The 17978-nt window shown below is 44.4% G+C and overlaps 1 pseudogene across 1 annotated transcript in view; it reads left to right on the forward strand.

Moving 5' to 3' along the window:
• Nucleotides 1–17978, forward strand: part of LOC147666189 (uncharacterized) — a 39787-nt pseudogene that overhangs the window by 12003 nt on the left and 9806 nt on the right. Inside the window, exons 3-4 of the transcript XR_015304870.1 lie at nt 11330–11511; nt 15698–17974. The product of XR_015304870.1 is annotated as an uncharacterized LOC147666189 (transcript). The remainder of the gene's footprint in view (nt 1–11329; nt 11512–15697; nt 17975–17978) is intronic.

A 17978-nucleotide genomic window follows, 5' to 3' on the forward strand; every position in this document is an offset into this window, starting at 1 on the left:
TGTGTATGTTTTCTTTAATGAGTACGGCACTTTGAGCTCTTTTTTTCAATATTCAAGTATTTTTTAAAGCAGTGCGGCACACTGCGCTTCAGCTTCACAAATTAGAATGCATACACCTTAAATGAAATAAAAATCACATTAAACCAGTTCTTCCAAAAAGTGTAATTGAAGAATCATCCATGCATCTCATCGATGGCTCACATTACACTTCCAGTTGAACCACAGAAGCTGTGGCAACAATCTCAGTGTTGTGTACCAAGCGCTGCAACCCCGGAGGTGGTGTCAGCACTTTCTATTCTATTCTATTCTATTCGGAATTTGTTAAGCGCACGGTCACCCAGAGGTTTCATGGCGCTGAGAGACAAATGGTGACTGAAGAGACAGATGGTAACAATGCTCTAACCGTGCGCTTGTTTGAATAGCCAGGTCTTCAAGGCTCTCCTGAATTCTACTAGCTTAGTGCAGTTCCGAATAGACAGGGGAAAATAGTTCCAAATTTTAGGGGCGAGGTAAGCGAAACGAGATCCACCTAGTCGCTTCTTTTTGAACATGGGCAGCGAGAGAAGGGACAAGTGGGCAGAGCGAAGATCCCGGGTCGGTTCGTATTTATTCATGAGATGATTGACGAACTTAGGGCTTTTGCCGTGAAGGGCTTTGAAGGTTATGCAGCCTACCTTAAAGGTAATCCGTTGGGCTATAGGGAGTCAATGGAGGGAGGCTAGTAGGGGTTTGGCCGACTTCCTGCGATTACTCTTATATATTAATCTGGCCGCTTGATTTTGAGCAATCTGCATGCGTTTAACGAGGGCGAGAGGTAGGCCCAAGTAGATGGAGTTGGAAAAGTCCAGTCGTGAAAGGACCAAGGCGATTACCACCTGAATGAGAGCAGAATGAGACAGCAAATGGGCGATTTTTTAAATCTTTCTTAGCTGAAAAAAGCAGGAAGAGATCACTGTTCCGACCTGGGTTTTCAGTGAGAGGTCGGAGCAGAGAGTGACCCCGAGGCTTTTCACTGACTGAGAGGGGGAAGGAGGGGGGCCCAACGAGGCTGGCCAGAAGTGGGGGCCCCAACTTAAAGCGCTGTTGCCGGGGAGTACAAGCTCGGTCTTTCCTGGGTTGAGCTTAAGATGGTTCTGGTCCATCCAGCTCTGGATGTGCAGCATGGTGGTTTGAAATTCCTTAGTAGAGTCCGTAGAGTTGAGGGGGAATATCAGCTGCAAATCGTCCGCATAGTTGTAAATGGTGACATTTCTGTGTTTCAGGGAGTGCAGTAGCGGTTTGAGATATAAGTTAATATCTTACAATGCTGAGCACTGCAAATAACACCAGGGGTCAGACTAAACTCTAAATTATTAACCATAATTGGCTCAAATAGCAACCATTAGCACCACCTGGTTAGCTGCTCGCTTTGTTAGAACAAAAGCATTATTCTACTAAATACTGCTCTGGACTTTGTACGCCCTGCCTTGCCCTTCACTTGTAAAAATGCAGGTTGAAACACTCGATTTTTTTTGCATTCTGTACTGTGAGCAGCTATGAGTTGCCCCAACTGGATCCAATCAGAGTGTACTACCAAGTTGTCAGTGAGTTCGCTACTCCCTTATTGGCGCTTCTGCGGACGAGGCTCATTCATACCAAAACACGCAAAGCACTATATTAGTCAACAAAATGATCTGCCACCAATCACTTGCAGCCTTGGTGTATTTATTTATTTTTTTGCATTTTTAACCCCTTCGCTGTGGGGGTTAATCCCCCGCTGCGCTGGGGGAGAGGGGGGCGCGCACAGCGCCCCCATGCTCATGACGAGCTGAGCTCATCATGAGCTACGGCGCTCTTGTGCTCATGACGAGCTCAGCTCATCACAGGTGTATTGCCTCCCGTGGAACGCTCAGCACAGCGGGGGAATTCTCCCCGCACCTGAGCGTTCCACAGGCCATGACGAGCTCAGCTCGTCATGAGCACCGGAGTGCCGTGGCTCACGATGAGCTCAGCTCGTCATGAGCGTCCAAGGAGTTAAGTAGCGCTCCTACCAAGCTCCTTAATAGCCTAATGAATCCTGGCAGTCATGGTGCAGCTGCGCGTTAGTTCATACACTGAAACTAACAAACCTGGAAACAATCATGGGTAAATTAAAGGCCCAGGATTGAAGAGGCACGTTTTTGGCAGCATTGAGCCATCTGGTAACTTTAACCCTACGCAGCTGAATGTAGCAGTATTTTTATTTTTTTTGCACCCTGTACTGTGAGCAGCTATGAGAGGCCCCAACTGGATCCAATCAGAGTGTACTACCAAGGGGTCAGTGAGTTCGCTACTCTCTTATTTGCCACTTCTACAGACCAGGCTCATTCATACCAAAACATGCAAGGCACTCCCCTTTTTTTCTTTAAAAAAAAAAGAGTTTATCTTTCACGCTTCTTAGAAACATGATATACAGCCGAGTTCATGGAAAACGCTGCCCCGCTGGGAATTTCTTTGACTTAAAGGGGAAACTCCAGGCAGATGTAAACATTCCATAGTATTCGAATGTTATTCTTCTCTTCTGGCAGCCCATACGCCTTTTAGTCAAAACCTTTGCTGGGTCCCGTTTCCTTCTTTATCCGATAAACTCAATTCCTTGAAACCAGAGGCAACCCACTGTAACCACATCACTCAGGGACACCACCACATCACTCGGGGATACCACCACATCACTCGGGGACACCACCACATCACTCGGGGACACCACCACATCACTCGGGAACACCACCCCATCACTCGGGAACACCACCACATCACTCGGGGACAGCACCACATCACTCAGGGACACCACCACATCACTCAGGAACACCACCACATCACTCAGGGACACCACCACATCACTCGGGAACACCACCACATCACTCAGGAACACCACCACATCACTCAGAGACACCACCACATCACTTGGGAACACCACCACATCACTCAAGGACACCACCACATCACTCAGGGGCACCACCACATAACTCAGGGGCACCACTCAATCACTCAGGGGCACCACTCAGAGGCACCACCACATCACTCAGGAACACCACCACATCACTCAGGAACACCACCACATCACTCAGGAACACCACCACATCACTCAGGAACACCACCACATCACTCAGGGACACCACCACATCACTCGGGAACACCACCCCATCACTCGGGGACACCACCACATCACTCAGGGACACCACCACATCACTCAGGAACACCACCACATCACTCAGGGACACCACCACATCACTCGGGAACACCACCACGTCACTCAGGGACACAACCTCATCACTTAGGGACATCACCACATCACTCAAGGACACCACCACATCACTCAGGGACACCACCACATCACTCGGTGACACCACCACATCACTCGGTGACACCACCACATCACTCAGGAACACCACTACATCACTCGGGGACACCACCACATCACTCAGGGACACCACCACATCACTCCGGGACACCACCACATCACTCTGGGACACCACCACATCACTCTGGGACACCACCACATCACTCTAATACACCCCCACATCACTCTAATACACCCCCACATCACTCAGCCAAACCACATCATCGCTCAGCACTACAACAGCACTGTTCTTGCTTGCTACCAATAAGCATTGCCATAGCATAGGACTCGCATTAGGAAAGTGTAAGCTATTTGCTTTGTGAATAACAATGCTATTAATTTATATATTTTCAAAGCCAACACATATTAAAAAAGGTGGCATTTACAATACCAATAGGTCACACTTTCCTAATGCGAGACCTATTGCTTTGCAAATGCTTGTCTTTCTTTCTCTCTCCCACTCTCCCTCCATATACTACCTTAATTCAGAAGACTTAACCATTTTTACAGCGCAAATGCTGAACAATACGTGTCTAACTGCCTAGAGTTGTCAGTATTTGGGTTGCAACAGGCTCCGTTGCACCCCAAATGCGGACAACTCGGACTTACTAATGAAATAATTATTCTGAGGCAGATGGAAAACAGCTCTGAAGGGGCTGCCAACAGTGAGCCCTCCTTCCTTTTCATAGGCCAACAAATCACGCCGCATTTCACGTGCTTCTGCCTGTACATGAAGTATCCATGGCAAGGGTTATGCACGGACGCATTTTAAATGTGTTAACTGTTAAGTGGCCCCTGGACAGGCGGCGCCACACTGCACCTACTATGACTCATACATTCATAGTCCAGAGGCAAAACACCCCCTCTCACCCACCCCCACTTGCAGCTACCAATACCCCCTGCATGCAGGCCTTGCCAAGATGTATTCCTGGCGTCAGTCCACGAGACTGTTTCGGGAGCCTCATATAATAAACACGCCCACACGCACGAACGCGCTTTGAATCAGCCCTCTTAATTCATTGGTCTGTTCAACTGCCATCTGCATTTTGTTTCCACCCAACAAAGCATAAAGGTCAAGGATAAAGGATTAAAAATTAGCTAGCATTCGTGCCAAGAATTTGCAATTCTATGAAGGACACGGAGGCGAGGATTATGCTTCTCTTTCTTATATTTGCTACTCACAGCAGCCAATGAAAAACGTTTTGTATGCAAATAAAACTACATTTCCCATGATGCTTGTACATACATCACATCCTGTATAGCCCAGTAAGAGCTGCTGTACCCTGTGTCTCCTCTTTCTTTGCTCAAACTTATATAGTCCACACATTAATAAATCCAGTCCAATCCACAGAATATGAGTCCCAATAAACATCTTTCAACATGGAAGAACCATCTTCAAACTGGAAATATTATGTCTTTTAAGCCAGAAGAACACCTGCTCCTTCCTTTTTTACTCGAAGCTGGAAGAACCCTCTTCAAGCTGGAAAGTTTACGTCTTGTAACCCAGAAGAACACCTGCTCCTTCTTCGTTACTCGAAGCTGAAAGGAATGAGACAGGAAAACCTGTAACTTCTGCTGATACAGAGTATCAAGTACATGCGGGTGGGTAATTATTACAATACTGTAATAAACCGGGTGGGATAATCCTCGCCTCCGTGTCCTTAATAGAATTGAAAATTCTTGGCGCGAATGCTAGCTAATTTTTGATTCTATTACAGGACCGGAGGCTTCAGGTTATGCTAGTTCAACGCTTATCCACACTACTACACTCTTAAATCTCCCACTGGTACATAAAATACTGTTTAAATATTCTGAGAAAATCAATCATTAGAATTGAAACTTGTTAAACAATGAGAATCATCAAAACACGAATGATAAGTATGGTTCTTGAACAGACTGCGTCTCACCATTGATTCTGAATACCCATTCCGGCAAAAATGCCCTCAACCATCGGCTATAATAGCCTCGGACCCACATATGAAATGTCAATAATCATCAACAGTAATATGACCAATTATATGTGAAAACTTCAGATAGTAAATCCGAGAATCACTGTTGTAATCCTTCAGGAATGGGAAGAAAACCTCCAAAAATGCATTACTTCGAATTCGTGTGACCAGGCACTGTCCACATGCATTCCAGACACTGCTTAGAGCAAACTTCTTAGAGTAGATACTGTACCTGTAAAGCGCGGGCTTGCCTCGCCGTAGAAACATCTAAAGGTGTAATACCTCGTAACACAGCTTGACCATATTTAATGTCCGGTCGACATACTATTATTTGTCTATTAATCAAAAGAAAAATCACTAGAATTAATCCGGGCTGGGATTTTTTCCCCATCAAAAAAGAACTCGAGAAAAGGACCCGACGCAAGTTCAGAAACTTGCCCTGGACCGAGAGAGAACCGTAGAAAAACGGCCAAAATGGCTGCTATAAGGTGAAAGCTACTGAACTCCCTGTACATTATTGGTAAATAATTCACAAACTAGAGAAATCAGTCCTCACAAGACTGCCACATGTGTACATACCAACAAAGTGACCCTCTATTGTCTAACCATATTGCGTGAGTGGAAGGACCCAGAAATACGAAATGGTCGCCCTCAGCGCGTTACAAAGACGTGGAAAGCATTGTAGGTACCGGAAACTTGATCCTAAATAAAAGCAAAGCCGGAATACATACCAGCTTGGGAAAAAACTGTACTTACCACATTGCCATGTGCAAACCCAGATCCGTGCTTACTGAAGGCAACAAGTAACCTACGAGCCGTAGCTCCCTGGTGAATCATAAAACCTTTGCCTCGATCTACATGAGTATCGCTGCATTAGAAAAAAGGAAAATTGAAAGGAAAGGCAAGGGACCGAGCCGGCCGCCGCCGATCCAAGGAGCATTGGAATACAAAATGGAGACCTCCATGCACGAAAATTGCGACCCCAGTCGCCGGAAATACTCCGAATCGGAGGGAACAAAATCCTTTCCCTCAACTTTCGTGGGAGCAGACCTACATTCTTTTCAGATGGAACTGACGTCCAACTGTAACAACTGTAACTGACAAATCAATCCTGCCCCGAAAGGATCTGTGAGGTAGAACTCAAAGGGCTTACAATTACTGACTGTCTCTCGGATGAGATGCCACCCCCAGCCATCTGAAGGTACCAAAGGCACCAGTCCATTACTGTCCTGTATGCTACAGGAGGTATTCCGCAGTAACCCAAATCTGATAATTTCGGCAGAAAGGCCTGAATCCTGGAACGAGTCCACTAAGAAGGTGCCCTATATGCCTATACCCGCTGATATTTCCCGCAGTCGAGATATTGCGCATGCTGATAGTAAGCCTCAAGAGGCCTGCACGATAAAGAACCTGAATAACAGAAAGATCGAAACTGATTGACGGTGCCCAACGCACCGCCACTTTGGCACTCACCCGATGGAACACTTGCACTGATACCATCGGAAACATATTTCTAGCGCTGTAGTTTGGGTCGTACAACAACTGAGTTGCAAAGGATTGAGATAAACCTGGAAACCTAATCTAAGAGTCACAATTGCATGAAGGTTATAACCTGACTTGTCCAGAACATCATAATTCGATGTCTGGAAGTGTGAAGGCTAAGGCCTGTGACTGTGTTAAGATAGACCTATCCCTACGTATATATACACCGCTAACTCGAAAAGTCAAATAACTTGTTACTCGGAGAGACCTAGAGTGCTGAGAGCTTGGGATAACATACCCAGCATCAACTATCAGAACCGTCACCAAAACAACCGCCAATGAAGGGAAGGAGGAGACCATTAGACGCTCTCCTGAACGCTACATGGAAGAAACAGCAGAATATGATGGGAATATATGCCAGCAAAAAAGTCTACCCATTATAGATGCAATAAATCTGTCCCAGAGGGATCTGTCACAAAAGGCCTACCTGGAACAGATGTCAGGATGCCCAACCTTGAAGGATTTGCGACTCTGGGAGGAGCTGGCGCGAGAGGCGTCCTACCGACGCCTATTGCCGAGCGTGGCTGACTACGACTAGGATATTGATTTGCAGCCTGTCTAGTCTGAATAATCCCTTGCTAGTCTAGATCCCGTCGCACGCCGAAAGGGAAATACAAAATAAAATAAAATAAAAAATAAAAATAGAATAAAACAAAATCATGTTCAAGGATTTGTGGTAGAAGAACAATGACGGGCATCAATCAAGCCCTGTAACCCTGAGTCAGGGAATCTCATACCTGGGGCCCTGTTGACCACACAAGAACTTGGAGAACCTGAGTGTCAACATAATTAGTTCAGGAGACTCATGCGCTCCGATCAATTAGTTGTCATCCTCCAATATACATCCCACCAATCACCTTCAAGGGATATCTGTATTCAATATATAGTAGTGCAAAGCACCGCGCAATGGAGGAGTAGAGGGGGAGCCAACCCTGTGCACACTAAAACAGAGAAATGAATAATGTATCGGCTCCTCAGCAAAGCTGTAGTCATTATTTCAGCCCAGTGGGCGTCAGAGTCATCATAAAATACAAGGAGCGTGTGCGCACTCCGAGGGCCAGCCTATTGTTATCGCCTGGAGGCTGGAGACATCTGCTCATATAAAGCACGAGGCAATGTGACCTCGAAACAAACAGGGGACGCGTGCGACGTGCGTAGGCCAAATCACCAAAATGAAGCTCAAGTGGGTTACGCACACCGGAGCGTTATGACTCCATAACCGCTCTCGGCTACTAGGGAAAGCCTTTGGCGGAGAAAGCGCGAGACCGCGCAATGATCAGAACAACCCTAGGGTAGCGACAGGAATAGTGTTAATTCAGCAATGATAATCATTGAAACATCTAATCTTTGAGCCAAAATCTATACACAAAGCACCGTAACTCATTTTGTAGCGCTGTAACGCCAGCGCAGTATCGCAGCTCTTGAAGGAGCGTTTGATTCAGTGTGCGGCCAAGCCAGGTCTTGTCATGACAATCAATTGCAGGTCCAACAGGCATGTCGCAGATATCCTCTGCGTGACATTTCCACTCTCACAGGAGATCGCATTGTGGACTCTGGTGGATGAAACCAATAGCGCTAGCACGTGCACACAAACCATTACAGTACAACAACTGTAAACACTCATCCGATTAATACCAATCTTAAGTGTAATTTAATATAATTTCGTCATTGTGAAAAAACACAACCTGAAGAACCTGGAATCGAACCCTGAACCTCTTGGATAATAGACAAAATCCTTGCCCCTAGGCCACATGGACTTAGGCACGTGAGTCTGAGTGGGTCTGTAGACTCTGTCAATGGGGGAAGGTTACCAGCTACAGCGCGGTTGTGAGGACAGCGGGGCACAATCAAGCCTTATTAGGCCACCCGCGGTGAATTTACACTGCAGAAAAAAACACCGTTTAGAAAAATACATGGCGGCGTGTGCCCCCTAAAGATCTAAATGGGCCATGACAGCAGCGCGGCGCTCAGAGGCCGCAGGAGTGAAGCGAAGCCCGAACGGGCCGTTGGCGAAAACCTGAAACTCTGCTCCGGACGGGAACACATATTAATTATGGCGCTCCCAGCGGGAACCCTCTCAATCATCAGTGGGCAATCGGGAAAGTGAAAACGTGCCGGGGGGTTCCCAGATAACCACATACAATGCTTCAGTATGAGCCCCCCCACAAAATCACACCGCTCCCAGCGGGAGCTTCTGAAGCCGACAATAGCCTGAAAGCAATGGCGCCAGTGAGCGCTAATCAAAAAACATGGCATTTTACAAGGAAAAAACGTAATGGCCCCTAATAGCCAATACACATACCGAACAAAAGTATGTAACATAGCGCGATATAAGCGCAAACATAATCGACACATCACCAAGATAATTCAACAATCAATTACGATCATCACATAATGTTCAGAGCACTTAACTGTCTGCGTGAGCAGCAAAGAAAGAGGAGGAGACACAGGGTACAGCAGCTCTTACTGGGCTATACAGGATGTGATGTATGTACGAGCATCATGGGAAATGTAGTTTTATTTGCATACAAAACGTTTTTCATTGGCTGCTGTGAGTAGCAAATATAAGAAAGAGAAGCATAATCCGAAGCCTCCGGTCCTGTAATAGAATCGGGCAGTGGTCTATCTACTTCAGCCATTGGTACTCATGCACCGAGACCTTTATTTCTTACTGTATTACTTGCTCGCATGTGTACATCCGATTAAAAAATAAAGTTAACTTCAGTACCAAGACAGATGGATTTTTCCCCCAAGTTTACCTCCATGTAATTCTTGTGATTATCGAAGCCTTCAGGGAACAGCAATGCAAAGCCAATAATCCCTTTTCTTTGCACCAATAGGAATCAAATTTCTCTTTGATGTATATGAAAACTAAATGTAGTTTCTACACCAGATCCAAGTACACCGGCCTGCTTGGAAGTACTCCTATTACTCATATTATATTCAATGTTTTTTCAATTTAAAATAATTTTATTGCAAGCATATGCAGTTTCTGGCTGTCCCCACACTCAAGAGCAAGGTTAGCACAACAGACTTTGGAAATACATGTTCAAGCAGAACAAGCATTTGCAATGCAATAGGTCTCGCATTTACGCTAGTTTAAGCTATTGGCATTGGAAATGACAATGCCTTTTATTTATGTTTTAAAAATCAAAACATAAAATAGAGCAATTGTCATTTACAATGCCAGTAGATCAAACTTGTGTAAATGCGAGACCTATTGCATTGCAAATGCTTGTTTTTGTGAAACAAGCAAGCACCAATATTTTCTATGTACATTTGTTAAAATAAAACACAATCAAATCACAGTATACTGTTCCGGAGGTTTAGTCCCAGAGACATTATCGTAACTGAACTCAGACACCCATGTGCTTTTAAGACAAGTTGCGTTCACTCACCTGAAGGTGACATGCTTCATCATTGGGCTATACTCCTCACCAGGCCGGCGCTACAATGCCTGGCGGGCACCACAAGAGGGCACTTTGTCGCAGATCTTTTATTAAGTACGCCGGATGAGCATAGTAGGACAGAGGATGTTGTGTCATTAGATGTGAGATTGGTGAAGTCTGAATATAAGATCAACCATCGAACAGTTGCTACAACATAGTTCATGTGATCTTCCTGGTCCATGTTGAGATTAAAAACAGTGGCAGAGAAATTGAGGAACTAATGGCCCCTATCACTGTGTGAAAGTGTCGATCACCTATGGACCTGCTGGTAAGCTGGGGTCTATACTTCAGGTCAACTTTTTTCATGCCTTGTGTAGTCATGGAGCAATCTGTTGGTATTTCATCAGGACCAAATATGGGAAAATGGGTAAATGTGACCTAATCTTCTCCACAGCGTGAGGAGCTCTGTAACTCAAAGCCCTGCACCGTGCGTAGGTGATAAGGTGCCTGTTAACATCTTACTACCACAGGTGAGCGCTGCCTAACAGAGTGCACTAGTTACAGACACCCTCCTAAAATTCAGGACTTACACCCTAAAGCAAGTTGGAGTATATAATGCTAATGCTACACAATGCATTTTTATACACTTTTCTCCTAATAGAAGTCAATGAAACGTGAACACGTGATAGAAACAGTTACTAAAACAACAGTAATGAGTTGGAGGCAGGATCTTCTCTCGAGAGGAATGTGGTTAGTCCGTGAGGTGCAGATAAAAGATACACAGACAAGCTGCAGAATTCACTGTTTCTGGAAATAACACTTCTGTTTGTCAATATTCAATTTACTACAAGATGCAGGAAAGTGTGCAGATGGACATCACTAAATAAAATGGTTCTGGGCCCTAATAGAATCATATAACTTTGCAGGCATATTAAGGCGAACAGACACATCAAATTATATAAGAATATTGTAATTTGGTAATGTAATATATAAATGCACGTTGTGGCATTGATGTGTATGATGTGTAAACAATTATCGGTATTAAAGAAACCAGTATATCCAGTTATGCTTTCTCAATTCCTTCTTCCTAGAGGCCACCACTGCTGCTATCCAGCTGTATTCAGCAGTGCCTCCTGTGACCTTGAATCCTGCATTTAATACCAAAGGTCGTCAATGCTTCTAGCCAGCTATGGTTACAGGTGACACTCACACCGACTCCCCTGCACCTGTTATTCTTTGAGCCTGCTCCAGTCAGTAGTGGACCCTTGGACCTGTAAGTAAGCCTACTAGCCAGCTCCTGTTAGTACTGGCCCCTGTGACCTGTTATCATTCTAGCCAACTTGAGTCATTAGTAGCACCTTGGGACTAGTGATCATACTAATCAGCTTCAGTCAGTATTGGCTCCCTGAGACCTATTATCCTGCTAAGTAACTCCAGTCAGTAGTGACCCCTGTTCCTTAAATCCTGCAAATATTCAAAACCAGAGGTCAACTCTACTGCCAACCAGATCCAGTCAATATTGACATGCATTGTTACCCTGAATGTAATGAATAACAGAGGCCAGCGTTGTTGCTAGCCAACTCAGTCACCAGTGCCCGTCACATATTATCCTCAATAGGATCAATGCCCAAGGCCTGTGCAGCTGCTAACCTGCTCTAGTCAGTAGTGACCTCCCAGACCTGTTATTCTGCATATAATCAGCAAGGCTTCGGCCATAATAACACTCACCCCACATCCTTATGGTATATTAGCAATGTAATTTATTTACATCATACGGTAGGTACCGCACTATATCACACGATCCCGAAAACAAAGAAATTCAAAATTTGCCTAACCGTTCAGCACGCCACCTTGTCAAAAATGACCAAATCACACCAAGCACTATAGCCTGCCACAACACATGGCACATTCAGCCACAACATGACCAGATTCCACGGCAGGGATTTGGGGCCATTAATCCTCTGTTTGAGGCATGTGTGCTGTAGATGCACATGCTTTGCATACTCCTGCCATCTTGCGTTGGGTCCTGTTGTTTGCAAGTTGTTTCATTATTACCCTTAGATTTATATTCCGGCGTAAAAATTACCTGCACCACTTAACAAATCTCTATTCGTTTCATCCCCTCTGATACTCTCACTCTTTGCTCTATTTGTTTCCAATTGTGATGGCTTACTTTCCACCTGTTTATTACTTTCCTCCACTTGCAGCATTTCTAAGGACTGCATTTTCCCATTCTCTATCATTTTTATACTATCAGCTTGATTGTTTAGGCATTTATTTTTCATAACTGCTTGTACCTCCGATAGATCCTTATTAAATAGAGGGTAGAAGGGTTTTGTTGGAGACATTTGTTTACCCTCACCTTCACAATATGATATTTGGTCATGGTTGTTTCCAGTGTTCAATCTCACTATATCTGATGCATTTGTAGTTTTTTAGGTTTTGCCTGGCGTCCGCTGCACAGCAGCGTTCGCGCAGGCGAAATCTTATGTTACAACAGTACGGCTGTTGTCCCTCCTCTCTCTTCCATTGGCTAGCCCCATAAATGGAGGCTAGCCATTGGAAGAGAGATCTGCCTGTCATTGTCGGAGCAGATTTGTGGGCGTTCCCGAGATTTTTTCCCTCTCTGCCCCTTTGTGAACGTCATTCCGGCCAAAACGCCCCAGAATCCAAACATTTCACTCCCTTGCGGCTGCAATTTTGCTGCTCGAGCAGCGTCTTAACAGAACATGAGGTAAGCCTCTGCCCCCCCCTGTTTGTGCCGTTCTTTTATCTGCTCTTACTTAATTCCTACTAATCTTTCATTCACCTCTTCATTGCCGATACCCGTCCCATCTGCTATGTGTCTCTCTCGATCTCTGCTCTCAGGCCTCATCTGCCCCCGTCTCCCTTTGTTTTTGTTGACTCTCGCTTTCCTTCTGTCTGGGCTCTGTCTCTTCCCCTGGCCTTCCCTGTCTCCGCTCTCAGCACTCCTCTGTCCCTGCTGTCCGTCTCCTCTCTCTCTCTGCTCCTAGCCTCCCTCTCCCCTGGCCCTGCTCTCCTCTCTACTGCCCAGCACCCTCCTCCCACTCTCTGTTATGGAGACATTAAACGTGCCATTTGACCTATAACTCCACACAAGGCTAATCTACTGACAGCCCCACAGGATGCTCGAGCCAGCGCTTGAAGTTTGCTAACCTAGTTTTAAATTTTGCTTTACAGTTTGTTGGCAAGCTTGTGCTTTTATTTGCGTGCAGATTAGCAAGCAAGCTGGGTGTGCCCGTACCGTTTTAACACTTCCCTCCACTCTTCTGCTCATCTCTGCTCTCCTCAATGATTGGTGTATACGTAAAATCAGGCAGCAGATCCCTGAGTTCTGAGGAATGATTGAAGCGTGCAATGTCGTACCATAGATGCGTCCATTCCTCATCGGAAATAAAACAGTGAATTAAGTCTTCCCACTTAAACATATACCGGGGGCGTGGGGAAAGCACTGTTTTAAGGAGGAAGCTATAGATAAATGAGATCACCCCTTTCATGTTAGCAGTCTTGGTGAGAAAGGCCTCAAATTTTGTGAGAGGTCGAGGAGCAGCCTCCCGTATCTGAGGTGTGAGGGCCCAGAGTATCAATTGGATATACTGATATCTTTCCGTGTTCTTCCATTCAAAGTCCCTTTGACATTGATCAAAAGTAAGGGGATCAAAATTGTGGAACAAATGTATTAGAGACAAGCAGCCTCCCCTTCTCCAGGCATCAAATGGTCCCTCATGTTGGGCCGGGGGGAAAGCTGGAGGGAAATGGATTGGAGTGAATGGGGATGGAAAAGAAGTCCACCTGTCGTCGCCCGAAATTGAGTCCCATACTTTAAGAGTGGTGCGTGTGAGGCAGCTAAGGTCACCCTGGCAGCCGCCTGGAAGAGAGGGGAGGCTCCAGCTATTTCCCTATGGCACTCGCGTCTTTGGAGACTGCTTAGTCTAGAACGTATGGCTGATATTTTCAGGGATAATTATAAGAATTTCGAATTTAAATGGGGCCCCCTTGTCTCCTTCCTCTCCCAGGGCCGTCCGTCTGCGGTGTGTCCCTCCACCATCAGAGCCCGCCATCTCTTCCAGTTTCCCAGTGTCGACCAACCTCTCGTTAGTATGAACACACAGCCACCATGGGTGGGGGTGGATTTTTTTTGTGGTTTTTTTCTTTGTTCCTTGTTAGATTCATAATTACTTATCCCATGTTAGGATGAGTTTGTCCACGCTTTTTGGCTATTCTGCATACAACACCCCGGTGGAGCAACCTGGAGAAATTACCGTTACAGAAGGCTGTTAAGTTTTCTTTAGACCTATCTGCTGGCTTAGCAAAGTTGCATGATCTTCTTCTTTTTTTTCTTTTTTATCTCTCTGTCTCAGCTCTGGGGCACTTAGAAGCTGTATCTTTCATTTGGCTCATCTAATAAGAGGAGGAGCTGGTTTATATTGATCAATGCACTTTGTCCACCTGTTATAATTCTGTTGAAGCTTTCTGATCCCCTGCGTGGGACCAAGTGATGATGTAATTGTTGCCTGTGGACTGTGGAAAAAAAATTAATGAACACATTTTTGACATAAATCAGGTGGCAGGCCAAGGCTCCTCTGTGCCTTGCAGCAGCCGCCGCACGAGCAGCACCACAAGCGACTTAGCACCTGTTATTCTTTGAGCCTGCTCCAGTCAGTAGTGGCCCCTTGGACCTGTAAGTAAGCCTACTAGCCAGCTCCTGTTAGTACTGGCCCCTGTGACCTGTTATCATTCTAGCCAACTTGAGTCATTAGTAGCACCTTGGGACTAGTGATCATACTAACCCTATGTGCGTCTTTTCAGTCTAATTTTTCTGTCTGGAAAAAGATTGTGTCCTGGTTTTCTGCACCCAGTAAATCCAGGTGCAGAAAAACCTAGCAACTGATAATCAGGTGGAATAAAATGAACACATGAAAGTACGCCTTAATTTCATTGCCCTTGATTCATACTCTGGACCATAGTTGAGGGATAGGTCTAGGCATAGTCCTCGCAGCACACAATTGATTTGCTTGAGGCAGAGGCCAGAGCTCAAAAGTCAGGAAGCCAGATACAAGTAGGTGGTAACTCAGGGCAGGGGAAAACGCCTGTTGTCCGTGGAGGAGTCATTCCCTTCCCAGAAATCTGCATTACAAATTAATTAATAGTATATATGTTTTTAATATCTGTTTGGTGCCAGTCCATATGACTTTCATATCTGCCTTTGGGATTCTATGTTGCAACTCCATAGGGTACATGTATCCTTTGTGAGCTTAATAAAATGTTGAAAATTCTACAAAACCTCACTCCTACATCCAAGTACTCTCATGCTACCATTCTACACTCTGCTCTGTCTGAAAAACAGCTCAGCATATTCAAAATTCTGCATTGATTTGGCTTGTAAATTATATTTTTGGAAATGTACATGTGTTAACTATTTAATTTTAATACTATAGGTAATTGAAATTACTGACGAAGAAAGCAAGATTTAGCACTAAGCAACTGAGTGTCAGTGCCATAAGAAGGATTATTTTGAAAAACTGAAGGACATCCAGCATTCTACGTTTAAACAATTTCCAAAAATCTAAGTGTGGCGAGGAAAGTATTATACCTGTAAGTGAAGTCTCAAATTTTGTATTTCATTAACCCAGAGAAAAGCCATATCTGTGCACACAGCATCAGAAATAATGTAGAAAGACCGCTTCAGCATCCTCATCTGAAATATTATCAGAAAGACAAACTGCCTCAGCATGACAGAATAACGTTCATCTAAAGCATCATGCTTCTAGAGAGGAAGCACACACTACATAAAAGAAAGTTACAACTAAAGGTTTCTTCTGGATACCATCAAAGAAAAGACGCTGAAAGAAGACTCCGAAGCTGACACATTAACAACTAAAAGATTGGAAAATCACCTTTGTTCAACAACCGTTTTTAACCAGTTACGCAAGTTTGAGACTATCTGCCTCGGGATATAACACCTTGACCCATTCTGCTCACTCTTGCGAAAACCTTAAAAATTCACCACTATATTGTGTTAATGACCATCTCAGATTGTTTCCTTTTTATTGTGTACTGTTCTGTAAATCTATGTAAATCGCCTCAACATTATCTGTTGTGCAGGAGTGATATGTAAAACTGTTAAATATAAAAATGGATTAATGGAGCACCGTTGCGCTATAGCTAATGTAAATAAATCCTCATCCTCAGAACTACAAACCTAAAACTTACCCCAAACATAGAACGGGTAGAAGGAACTGATGTTCTGCGACTAATGATCCACAATAGTACTGTGCCGTTCTAACGCCCTCAGTTACTGCCATTACCTCAGTGCAAAAAGGTACTTATCAGTTTAATCATTAAATATCAGACTAACACCTTATTACTGCATTGCTAAGAACCTATACAAATAGATTTGAGAAAAACTTCAGTCACAAATTAAGTTACTGCCGGAGAGGCTATTACCTAAAGACTATTATCTGCTAGAAAAATGTCAACAGGTGTTACAGGACTGCTTCCCGACATTTTTTGCTCAATTCAAGTGTTGAGAAGATTACACACATTTTGTTTTAGAGATAAGTGCTGAACATTATCTAAACAAGCCTGACTCTAAAATTGAGGCAAAATAACCGAAGTTAGGGAAAAAAGTTACCTGTGCCCAAAAAGATACAGCCATAAATCTTATCTCTCAGAATTTGACAGAATGCACACAGGGGATAACCACTCTCAGTGCAAAGTATGACAAAAAGTTTCAGGCGTAAATCTTATCTCACTGAGCATATGAGAATCCACACTGGGGGAAAACACTCTCCGTGCAAAGTATGCCAAAAAAGTTTCAGGCGTAAATCTTATCTCACTGAGCATATGAGAATCCACACTGGGGAAAAACCTTTTCAGTGCTCTGAATGCTAGAAAAGGTTTAGTATCAAACCGAGTCTATATCGACATGAATTAACCCACTCTGTGGAAAAACGTTATCAGTGCTCTGAATGCCCAAAACATTTCAAACATAAATCACTTCTAACTGCACATGTGAGATTCCACACTGGGGAAAAACCTTATCAGTGCTCTGAATGCCAGAGATGTTTCAGTGACAAAATGAGACTCACTAAACATACAAGGACCCGCTCTTGGGTAAAACGTTATCGGTGCATTGAATGCGACAAATGTTTCAGTGAAAAAAGCAGTCTCACTGTGCATATAAGAACCCACACTGGGGAAAAACCTTATCAGTGCTCTGAATGCCACATATGTTTCAGTACAAAAAGCAGTCTCACTCAGCATATAAGAATCCACACTGGGGAAAAACCTTATCAGTGCTCTGAATGCCAGATATGTTTCAGTCAAAAAAGCAATCTCACTGAGCATATAAGAATCCACACTGGGGAAAAACCTTATCAGTGCTCTGAATGCCACATATGTTTCAGTACAAAAAGCAGTCTCACTCAGCATATAAGAATCCACACTGGGGAAAAACCTTATCAGTGCTCTGAATGCCAGATATGTTTCAGTCAAAAAAGCAGTCTCACTGAGCATATAAGAATCCACACTGGGGAAAAACCTTATCAGTGCTCCGAATGCCAGATATGTTTCAGTGTAAAAAGCTGTCTCACTCAGCATATAAGAACCCACACTGAGGAAAAACCTTATCAGTGCTCCGAATGCCAAAAATGTTTCAGACAAAAATCTCATCTCACTGAACATGTGAAAATCCACACTGGAGAAAAAAAATTATCA

This window comes from Lissotriton vulgaris, unplaced genomic scaffold, assembly GCF_964263255.1.
Source record: "Lissotriton vulgaris unplaced genomic scaffold, aLisVul1.2 SCAFFOLD_865, whole genome shotgun sequence".
Taxonomy (NCBI): Eukaryota; Metazoa; Chordata; class Amphibia; order Caudata; family Salamandridae; genus Lissotriton; species Lissotriton vulgaris.